A 12,806-nucleotide genomic window follows, 5' to 3' on the forward strand; every position below is an offset into this window, starting at 1 on the left:
GGATAGTTTTGAGAGAAAGAATTAACTAGGATATCTCAGAAAGCTTCTTGGAAGGTGGTATGTTTGAATTTTGTGACAAAACAAGGTTAGTATGTCAAAAGGGGAATGGATGTGAGGGGAACATCTACACTGAAGAAATAGCATGAGCCACGGGCAAAGACATGGAAAAGATCCAAGAGTGTCCCCAAAACTCAAGTAGACACATGAAGCTGGTGTAAATAGTGAGAAATGAGACTGGAAAGTTGGATACAGATCAAAGCATTATGTACCTGGATTGCCAGCAAAGAGTTCCAGACTTTATTGTGTATACAACCAGTACACAGATGTTTGAGCTCACTCCACTTGCTCACCTTCCCCACCCTCTCCCTTCATGTCCATCTCTCAGGTTATCTGCCTCTGTACCTGTTCTCCCCTCTTCCTTCCCCTTCTCTCCACTGCTTACAACCCTTCCTCTATCTGACCACCTGTTTCCATTAGCTGTTTCCTTAGCTGAATCTCCTCTTATTAGCTCTCTCATCTTGCCACAGCTTGCTCTTGCTCAGCTTCTCTCATCTTACTCTTTAGGTGTGGCAATGCTTTCTGCTATCTTACTCCCTGTTGTCCCCTGTCTTACCTCTTGCCTGAGACCCTTGTTGACCCCTGCCTCTCTTACCCTCATGGTTTCTCATAATCATCCCCCTTCAATATGTGTTTGTCTTTATTTTTTCCTATCTCAGGGCTAGGAAGATGGCGCCTTATTCCTGGACATATGACCCAAAGGCAAGACCTCTTTTTTTTTTTTCTTCTTCTTCTGCAGTTTGAAATTGAACAATCACATGGAAAGGCTCTGGTTGGCCAGTCTTGGCTTGTGTGTCTACTCATGTCTGGATCTATCATGTTGGCCAGGGGTATAGGCACTAATAGTAGCATGGCTTCCTTTCCATGTAGGAGCCTATGGCTGGCAGCTCTTTCCCAACTCCAGAGAACTAGACACCATTGTTGGACAAAAGAGAAACAATTGATGTTCACTTTGATTATTATAGTTCCATATTACACGTGAGGAAACTGAGACCCAAAATATTAAATAAGTTTCCTAGTCATAACCACCCTAATCTGAACTGACTTCAATCAGTTCAAACTGACTTTCTTAATCTCTCTGATGCCTTCAGTTTCTTATCAATTTCAAGTGATAGGTTTGATGTAGTCTCTATGCAAATGTAACCAGGGACTCTGGAGAGCATTTTAATTGTGATAGTGAATCTAGTCTGCCTCCCTCCACCCCCTTCTTCCATTTACTTGCTTCCTTTCTTTTCCTATGTTCCTAGGAGGACAGCTGAAGAGAGGGAACACAACTCTTACCTAATTAGATTCTTCACTCTCTATTTTTTTTTTTAAAGAATAACATTCAAACATTTATAAGTGCTAAATTTCTTAATACTGAAGTATCCACCTGCCAGGATGTCAGAGTCTAGCTGGGAAGTTTGGGGAGAGATTCTATGAAGATCAGACAAGAAAATGATTCTCTTTAATGGAATAGAGAGTGATACCAGAGGCTGTGCATCCTAATGTCTAGGTAAATAAGCAACATATCATATTTTTTATCAAGATTAAAACTTTAGGCAGACGCAGCATGTGTCAGAACAGAAGAGAAAATACCCAGTTCATGTCTAAGACCTAGAGAAAAGCATCTTTGGTAAACTATAACTTCTTTTTATGTTAGAGAAAGGGTATATTGCTATTCTTCATTTTAATATGTCTTTAATGGATTTATTTCTAAATATAAAAGGAGTAAATGCACATTTGAAAAAGTTTGGGAAAGTATAAAATGGTGAATTAGAAGGGAAAAACACTAAGCTTGAGGGATCACTCTAGGCCTTTTTTTTTCCTATTGGTGTGTTTATATGGTTCAAAATATGCTTCTGTTTTAATTTTTCATCTCTGTTTTCCAGTAAATTTTATATATAAAATTGTAAGATTTGCTACTGTATCATGTCATTCACATTCTTAGAAAACATAATTTTTAATTATTTTGTATTGTATTGTGGTTGTACCATGATAACTTAATTATTTCTTTGATACTGGACCTTGATGTGGTTTCTAACATTTTCTCAACATTTTAAGGACTAAATCTGGTGCATTTGCTCTTTGAGTTACTATTCCCCAACCTCCCTGCTTCTATGATATGAATGTGCAATAGACACAAAGCCTATAATGCAGCCCTATAAAGAATATATTTTTAAATGTGACATCAATTTAGTTCCAACTCCAGGGCCAAGTTCCTCTAAGGCTGACAGGAATGGGACAACTTGAGAATCAAGACATTCTTGACACAGGAAAATATTCATTAAAAAAAAAAAAAACTTTTATGAAACATTGTGAACTTTTCTTTAAAGTTCAGGAGCTTATGTAACAAATACCCCTTCAGATTTACCAAACCTTGGCATTTTCTTATATTTGCTTTAGCTTTTTGGTTTGTTTGTTTAAGAAGCCGAATCATGCAAATACAGTCTGAGCTCACAGTCTGATACCCCTTCCCAGAAGTAACCACAATCCTAAAATTGGTAAGAATTCTTCCTATCCATCTTTTTCTTTTTTTACTTTTTTTGGATATGATAAATAGTATTATTTATGCATACTTTTTATTGTCTTTTTTGCTTCAATCTGTGGCTTGTCATTTTACGTTATGCAATTATTTGTTGTATAGAAGTTTTAACTGTTAAAGTAATGAAATTTTTAAGTTTTCTCTTATTGTTAACCTTAAGAAATCCTTTTTATTCTGCTTAAAGGAAAGCATATTCCTATAATTTCTGCTAAGTATTTTAAGGTTTGCTGTTCCATTTAGATTTTCATCTATTGAAAGTATATTTCATAAGTTTTCTGAGGCATAAATTTAATTTAACACGTTAGTATAGGAAACAATGTTCCCAATATCATTTGTTGAATACTAGACACCATCTTTTCCCACCACTTTGAAATGCCACTTCTGTCACACGTCAATTTTCCATATACATATGCATTTACTTATGTGCAAAACAAATTTCTGTGCCACTGGTCTATTTTTCTGTCTCTGCTTCCGTAAAGCACTATTTTAATCACTGTAGCTTTATAGTAACTTGATATCTGGTAGGTAGACTTCTCCTGCCTTATTATTCTTCAAAATTGTTTCAGATATTCTTGGCTCATTAATCTTCTATATATTTTAGTACCAGCTTGTCGAGTTCCATGAGAACTCCCGGATTTTTATCAAAATTGTATTAGGGAATAATAGATTACTTTGGGGGGAAATAGACATTTTTGTGATATTGAATTGGCCCATGTATAGGCATAGAATATCTCTCCATTTATTCAAGATTCTTATGTTCTACAATAACATTTGGTGATTTTCTTTAGATAGAACTTATGTATTTTTGGTTAGGTTCATATTTAAGTACTTCATAAATTTTGTTACCAGGTTAAATGGGATAGCTCATCCTATTATCTTCTCTAATTGTCTTTTACTAATGAATAAGGCACTATTCACAATCATCCTGTGTCCAGGAAGTTTGCTGTACCCTCTTATTAACTTTATCACAAAGGGTTATGGAGTTTTATTTATTTTTATTTTTAAAGGTTTTATTTATTTATTCATGAGAGACACAGAGAGGCAGAGACATAGGCAGATGGAGAAGCAGGGTCCCTTGTGGGGAGCCCAATGCAGGACTCAATCCCAGGACCCTGGAATCATGACCTGAGACAAAGACAGACGCTCAACCACTGAGCCACCCAGGTGCGGGCTGTGGAATTTTAAAATTATCTATAAATTACTTTTCTGAATCTATCAGATGATCAAATGTGTTTTCTTTCTTTTTCAGTTAGTGTGATGAGTTACAATTATATCTTTTTAAATGTGAAAACATTTTTGCATGCCTAGAATAAACTCTATTTGACCCTGATAAATTTGCTTTTTTATGTATACTAGAATCAATTTGCATTTTGTTTACTGTGGTACAATTTATATAGTGTAGAATTCACCATTTTAACAATTTCAAAATTTAAAATTCAACAGCACTTAATACGCTCACAGTATTGTGCAACCATCTCCACTGTCTAGTTCCAGAACATTTTTATCACCATAAAAGGAAGTTCTATGTCCATTAAGTAAACACTTCCCATTCTCCCTTCTCTCTGGACCCTGGCAATGATTAGTCTACTTTCCATCTCTATGGATTTGTCTCTATGAACATTTCATATAAATGGAATCATACAAAATGTGGTCCTTTGTATCTGGCTTCTTTCACTGAGCAAGATTCATTCACATTGCAGCACACGTAAGCAGTTTTTGACTGCATAATATTCCATCGCATGCATATATCAAGTTCTGCTTCTCTGCACATCAATTGATAGATACTTGGGTTATTTCCATCTTTTGGCTATTGTGAATACTTTTGCTATGACTTTTTTGTGTACAAGTTCTATTTGAGCACCTGTTTAATTGTTTGGTGTGTACCTAGGAGTATAATTACATGGTCATATGGTAATTATATATTTAAAGTATTGAGGGAAACACCAAATTGTTTTTCACAGTGGCTGGACCATTTACATTCCCATGAGCAGTGTAAAAGGTTACAAATTTCTCCATGTCTCAACACCTGTTATTTTCTATCTTTTTGGGTGGGCATACCCATTCTAGTGGCTATGAATCTCTTTGTGATTTTTATTTGCATATCCCTAATGACTGTGATGTTGAGCATCTTTTCATGTGCTTCTTGGCTATTTGATTATCTTCTTTGGAGAAATGTCTATTCAAGTGTTTACTCTTTTTGAAATTCAGTGGTTTGTTGTTTTTGAGCTGTGTTTTAAAAATATATATTCTAGATACTAGGCTTTTATTAGATACACAATTAAGATTTTTTTTTCTGATTTTGGCGGTTGTTATCACTTTTTTTAAAGATTTATTTAAAATAAACAAATCTCTAAAATAGAGAGCATGAGCAGGGGGAGGGGCAGAAAGTGAGGGAGAGACATCCTCAAGCTAACTTCCCGAAGAGTGCAAAGCCCGATGTGGGCCTTGATCCCAGGACCTCAAGATCATGACCTGAGCTGAAATCAAGAATCAGACACTTAACTGAGCCACCCGGGTGCCACAATATCACTTTCTTGATAGTGTCCTTTGTGTAACTGTTTTTTATTTTGATGAAGTTGAATTCATCTATTTTTCTTTTGTTGCTTGTGCTTTTGGTGCCATAGAATTACAAATACTTTGCTAAGAGTTTTTGCATCTGTCATCATGAGAGATGAAAATATTTTGGAAATAAAGTTGTGCTGGAATCATTAAAAAAGCATGCTACCTTCACTATTTTCTAAAAATTTCCATGGAAGATTGGAATTATTTCTTCCTTAGACATTTAAAAGAATTCAGTGGTGAACACCTCTCGGCCTTAGGTTTTCTTGGTGGGAAGTTTTCAATAATAGATTCAATTTCTTTAAGCAGCAGTGACTTATTAAGAATTTCTATTTCCTTTTGTCAGCTTTGGTAAACTGCATTTTTGAAGTATTTTCTATTTCATCCAGATATTCAATTTATTGGCAGAAAGTCACTCATAATTTCCTCTTGTTGATGTTTTCATCTGTGTAGATTCTGTAGTAGTGACCTCATTTGACTTTAAATATTTTTAATTTGTGTTTTCTTTTTCTCCTAATTTTGTAAATTAGTTAATATGTTCATATTAATATTTCCATAAGAACAATTTTCATGATTTTTTGTATACATGTTTGTATTATATTTCATTGGTTTCTGGTTTTATTTCTCATGTTTGATTTATTGTTCTAGCTTCTTGTGGTAGATGTTTAGGTGTTTAGATTTCAGGCTTTTCTTTTTCTAATATATTAACATAAAATTACAAATCTCCATATGAACACTGTCTTAGCTGCATCCAGGCACCCTCAAACTTTTAAAATAACAGCTTTATTGAGATAATTCATATACCATAGAATTCACTTTTTGAAGTGTACAATTTAGTAGTTTCGTATAATCACAGAGTGTGCCACCATCACCACCATCTAATTCCAGAACATTTTCATTACCCCACAAAGAAACTCCCTACACATTAGCAGTCAATCTCCATTCTCTTCTTTTCCAGGCCCTGTTAATCACTAATCTACTTTCTGTTTCTATAGATTTGCCTGTTCTGGACCTTTTATAAAAATGGAATCATATGATATGTGATCTGCTGTGTCTAGCTTTTTTCATTTCACATAATTTTTTTGAGGTCCATCCATATTGTAGCATACACACTAAAGCATTCCTTATTATTGCCAAATATTCCATTACAGTATATACCACATCAATTTTGCCTGTTGACCAGTTGATGGACAATTGGTTTGGTTCTCCTTTTTGTCTATTAGAATAATGTTGCTGTGAACACTTGCATAACAATTTTTATGTGGTGTTTTTGTTTCTCTTGGGCATTCATTTCCCGGTACAATGGGTAGGTCATATGATACTGTGTTTAATATTTTGAGAAACTTCCAAAGGACTTTCCAAAGTGCAATCCCAACAGCAATGCTATGAGGGTTCTAATTTCTCCACATCCTTACTAACACTCACTATTGTCTATCATAGCCATTCTATTGGGTACAGAATGGTATCTTGTCGTGATTTTGATTTATATTTCCCTAATGACTAATGATAGTGAACATCTTTCAAGTACTTGCTGGTTATTTTTATATCTTGTTTAGAAAAATGTTTATTTGAAAACTGTAGTCATTTAGTAACTGGGTGCTCCATTCTTCCTTTTTTTCCTACCTTTTTTTCCTGCCTTCCTCCTAGGGTAACTTTTCTTTTTCTATGAGTTCATCATTTGATAGTTTTCCCAGAAAGGTCTTCTAGAGGGTTTCCCATCTTCTTAGTCTTTGTGTGTATAAAATTTTGTGTTAAAGTTTTTCCTGCCCTATCTCTAATGGCAGTTTAACTTTGTAAACAATTTTATCTTGACAATTATGTTCAACAAGCACTGTGGTACAAGTGATACAAGCTGATGATGTTTATCATTATTTTCTTATGCATTATAACACCTTTTTCACTTACCAGATAGTTTTATCTTTAGACCTAATTCCTGCAGTTTTATTTAAATATGTCTACATATGAATTTATTTTTATTTTCCTCAGGACTCTGCATGTTAAAGTGGAGAATTCTTATCTTTTATTCTAGAACATCTAGAGTGTATATCTTTTTGAATATTCCTTCTCCAGAATCCTCTTCTATTCTTCTGATGCTCCATTCAAACATTGGAATACCTCTGCCTCTAATGTCCATCTCTCCCTAGCACTTTAAGAATTGTTACTCTGTTTTCCTACTGCATTCTACCTGAATTCACTTATACTATTGTCGAATTTACTGACTGTTTTTGTCTGTGTTCATTCCAGAGTTTATCTTTTCCATTAACTATTTACTTCATGATTATTTTTTATTTCCAAAGTTCTACCTAATAATTTCATATAGATAGATAACTTTTCTTTTTGCTTCATGTTTTTCCATTTTAAGGATATTTTTATTTTAAAGATCTTATCATTACTTATTTTAAAGTCTCTTTCAGACTATTCTATAATATTAATTCATCAGCATTGAATTTTGTAAGTTGTTGAATTATTGCCTGCCTATTTTAAAATTCACTTCCTTCATATGTTTTAGATTCACCCCACTCCCACCCCCCTCCGATTGAGATTTTTGTTTTGGTAATTTTCCCTGACTGAAATGATTTTTTTTTAATGATTTTTTTTTTAATTTGAGTTTTCCTAAGACCTCTAAAAGTTTTTAGTCCAGAACTAGTTTTTATATTACCTGCTAAGGTTTCTCTCCCAGGGTAACATCAGGGAAATTCTGAATACTTCTAGGTACTGGTAATGAGGTTGTATCTAATCTTTTTTATGCTGTAGGCAGGAAGCTTCTCATTACCTATTATGCAGACAGCAATCAACTGCAGGCTCTTCTCCTCTCCTTTATCCTTCTTTCCTTAGTTTGAAGCAGTGAGCATATTGCCCTTAGATAACCCTTGTCTGCTGGTCCTATTTCAGCAACTCCAAAGTGTTAACCTTACATGGTTTGCATTTCCACTAGTTTCTGCTTTACACTGTTTGCCTTGTTTTAGAGGCCATCTTAAAACTTTTTATATTTTTAATTTATGTTTAATTTTGATATATGTTTAAATCAAACTGTGGGCCTTAAGATTATGTTATATCACCTTGACTGGATGTCAAAGCATATGAATCTCTTCTAGGTGGGGATTCTTCTCCCTGTGGTGTGGACTCATTTGGAAATTCATGCTATGCCATATCTTGGCTTCTGAAACTTTGGCCCCTTTCGGGCATGGAGTAGTATGAAATGTCTGCTACTGCTAGTGACCTCCGACTTCTGTCCCTTTCCTATTAACCTTACAGGATCTCTATACTGTCCTGTCTTGTTAGCCTCAAAGATACTCCCTGTATCCTTTGGTTCTTTCATTATAGTCCTTGATGGTTGATTAAAAAAGCCATCTGAGCACCTAAAAAAGTGTACTCCTGGAGGACAGATTAATATTCACAACCTCCCAGTAGGTTAAAGGCAATAATTACATCCCATATGTCTAATTCACAGAAGAAAATGAAGAAGAACAAAGCAGTTTAGTGTTGAGCCTCCCTAAGTAATGAAACTAATGACATGCTACACTTTTCTAAGAACTCTGTTTCCTCTGCTGGCACATTTTTCTCTTTATGTGCCTGCCTTCTCATTGAATGTTTGCTCAGATGTCATGTCCTCAAGGAAGTAGTTAATTGAATGACTATACTTTTTAGTGTCTGGAAATTATCTTGATCCTTAAAATATTTTTGCATTGTCCCTTCCCACTAGATTGGAAGCTCCATAACAGTGAAAACATGGCTGCCTTGTTATTTCTTATAATTCCAAACACCTAAAAACATATCCAGCACTCATATGTTCATTAAATGTTTGGCCAATGAACTAGTCTTGTCCATGATTCAGAACTGGTCATTTGGATGATAGTTTACAGAACACTGTGTGAAATCACCAGATGTGAGGGATAGTGGAGATTATTCATCTGACACCGTTATTTTATAGAGGAAGGAGCTGAGGCTTAAGGTATAACGTAGTTACCTAATTAGTAGCCAGACAGGAAATGAAGTGGACTTTCTTTTATCTATGCTGTATGACAGATTTTGAAAGTAGGGTTGGAACCCCTGCTGCATGGCTGGTGCTCAAGAAATATAGATGCCCTGAACAGATTCTAGATCTGCCTCTGTTGCTTTTACACCTGTAAATTTGGATAGTCACCAGTTTTCTGGGACTCAGTTTCCCTATCAGCAAGATGATATGTGTGTCTTATTTTATAGGGTTACTGTGACAGTTAAGTGGGATACTTTTAAAGGATTGTTTGGCAATCCTTGTGAAGATCCTGCTTGGCATTCACAGAAAGAAAAGCGTAAAAGGAGGTCACCACCCTTGTTCTAACTGCAGTTACTATAAAGACAAAGAAAGATTGATGTCCAAGTGCTGGAACGAGATATACTGAGCTAAAGAAAGAGTTAGGAGGCAAGGAGAAAGTATGAAGAGAGACTGCTGTTATAAACTTATCATCATATCAGAAAGAGAGAGTGGGCCCCTTTTTCTCTGCAAAAATAATTTTGTAACTATCAGAATCATGATAGAGCTGTCAGAGGAATGACATTAGTAATGTAAAATATAAGGCCTATGTCAGAGATCTGAGATGCTATGAAATCACCGAATTTTCATCAAAATGGGGGGTGGGGTGGGGTGGGAAACTAAGGAGTTCTGAGTTTAATTTATCTAATATTCATTGGTAACAGTTCGTGTTTCCCTGAGTCATATGGATGTCATGCGGCTATCCAGGTATGTGAGTCAGATGACGGTCTGGAAGGAAATGGGATGGGTCAGTGGATCCTGAGTAGGTCAACCACCACAGTCTTCTATAGTATGGATTTATGACTGAGTGGTGTCAAAATGGAGAAATAACTGCTGGAAAATGTTGATTTGACCACTGAGAAGTCAATGGCAGCTTTTTTAGAGAGCAGCATCATATTAAAGAAAGGGGCAAAATTTAGATTGAAGGATATTTGTAAGTGTGCAAACTAAAGAAAAGAGTATAGACTGCTTTCACAAATATGAGTGGTGAATTTTCTTGAGGTGGGCAGAGTTGAGAGAACACTCTTGCATCTAACAGGGAAGATTTGGCAAAATCTGGCAAGATCTAGTGGAAAAGAGAGGCTCAAAAAAATTTTTTTTTCTTCAAGGAAGAGAATCCTAAGGAAGACAGGGAAAAGCTGAGTGGGGATGGTTGAAGGTATCAGGAACTCAGTTTGTTCAGATCAGAATTTGTTGGCATTCTTTATGGGAACCTGGTTCTAGACAGTGGTCTAACTTATACACACATCTAGGTGACACCAAAACCAATGTCCTTCCTCAATGTCTGCATCTGTCACTCTATGTTAAGTGCCTTTCCTATTAAGAAACACAATTTGGCTGGAGAATACTCATTTGGCCAGAGAGGGAAAGATGAGGAAGATAAATTAGTTGGACCAGATTATAGTGTATCTCAGAGATTTAGCTTTTAAAAAATAGAGAAAGAACTTTGTGGAAATTAGCCAAAGTACTGGAGAAGGGGTTAATTATTGGGTTCTGGAGACCTTGGTGGATTACATTTTATACAGTCTTCTATAGAAAGCAGAAGGATTAGTCAGATGGTGGAGGAGAAATCATGAATTGCAGTATCATGTGAGCTAAGGGAAGTGGGTTATGATGCCTAGAAATCATGGGAGGGATGGTTTGTTGATATACCAAATCTGTATGAAACTATTTGAAATTAGAGAATATAAGGTCTAACTTTACAAACAAATCTGGAATGTTGAGTTGAGGCAGGAAGGAATTATGGGAGTTTGAGGGGTGAGAGTGAATGATGGTAGTGATGATCAGAAATAATCTTCAAGAATGCACAGCATCAATTACTACTGTCATAAATTAACTATCCAACTCAAGTTGTAGCAAAAGTTTTCTTTGGTTTCCTTTTATGTGCCTTAAAAGGGGGAAGGGTTGGGCCCTTGCTCACCTGGTCCTTGCTTGAAATCCAGTAGGGGAGCCACATCTTTATAACCTTGGTGTCCAAATAGAGCTTAGATGTGTGGCCTGTTCTTTGATGTCAAATCTGTGGTAGAGCTTTGTAACCATCACAGAGACCTGAAGAACATTTTCAAAGATCTTGTTCTTCTGTGGAATGGAAGAAGAGGCCACCTTAAATCCCTGGCTATCCTCTGTGTTCAGAGGTCTTTTCAAATTTGACCCACTGGTAGACTTGAATAAATGGACTGAAAATTGAAATTTAGTTTTTTTTGGCTAAGCTTAAAAATGATTTTTCTTTATCCATTTTGTAAAATTAATGGTTATCAAGTGACTTAAGAAAGTTTAGGAAAACAGATATGAATAGCCAAATTAATATTACCTGAACACTATAACTTTAAATTATCAGTGGTCCCTTGTTGCTTTTGATATAGCAGCAATTAGCTTTCATGTAACACTAGGTCTTTTTAACTCATTTGAAACATGTTACATTGTTCTATGGTTTCCAGTGTTATTTTAATATGTATAATATTCCTTTGCCTGATGTGCCATGATTTATTTACCTATTATTGCCTCTATTGTTGGGGAAAAGGCAAATTCCAGATTTTTTTCTTTAAAAATAATGCACTACAGTAAATAATTTTGAATCTATAAATTTTCCTTCTTGTAGACTATTTGTGGGATCAAAGTATGTGATATTAATTCTATTTTATAGAAAAAGAGCAGATACTAGTCTTTTTTGAAAAAGTTTATTATACAAATATTATAAACACAAGAATGATAATACGAAAAATATACCTATAATACCATCATCCAAATAAATCATCTTCATTTTTCAGTTTTTCTGGAAGTCTTGATTTACGTTTTACAACATTTTTATATATTTAACATTATCTTTTGCCATACCGAAACAAAATCCTTATAACTTTTTTTTAAAGGCAGCATGATATTTCATAAAGTTGAAATAACCATGAGCTAATTAGCCTTCCATTTCACCTGGTTAGGTAGTGTTGCAATTTTTTTCCATCTTAAAATTCAAATCTACAATGCTTATCACTGTTGCCAACAACTTTTTTCTATTTAAATATTATTGCTTGGATAGATTTTGAAAGTGGATTACTGGGCCAAAGGTTATGAACATTTTTATAACCTTCTACTTCCTGAAAGTATACACCAATGTCTACTGCACCAGTGTGCAGATATGTGTTTGTCTCAACCCCTTTTCATAATAAACGTAGGCAGCTTCATAAAATGGAAAGTATTTTAATTGAAGTTGAAACTCAGTGTCAACATTTGTTAGTAGAATTGCCATAGGTAAGTTACTTAATTTCTTTGAACATTATTTCTGTAAAATGGAGATATCTACTTAATAGGGTTAAATATAGACTATAAAACACAGCCTTTTTACAGGGTCCTCAAAATGGTCACTATATATTTAATCCATCCTGTAGGTTAAAGAAAAAATCTCATTGATTTAATTCTATTTTCTTTGCAAAGCTATGAGCATGTTTAACTACCTTTATTTGATAGATTTAACAATACTTTATTTAGGAGGATCTAAGTTGGACTTTTTAACATTTCTGAAAGCAGATTGTATTTTGCAGTCAAGGTAAATATTTAATGTAGCAGGCATTCTTTTGTTCCCCTTGAAAAGTGGGTATTCTTTGTTACCTCTTCCAGTGTTTTAGAATGAGAAGAGTGTATTTTTTGCTTGTGTGAATAGAG

The sequence above is a fragment of the Canis lupus genome, chromosome 4, assembly GCF_048164855.1.
Source record: "Canis lupus baileyi chromosome 4, mCanLup2.hap1, whole genome shotgun sequence".
NCBI lineage: Eukaryota > Metazoa > Chordata > Mammalia > Carnivora > Canidae > Canis > Canis lupus.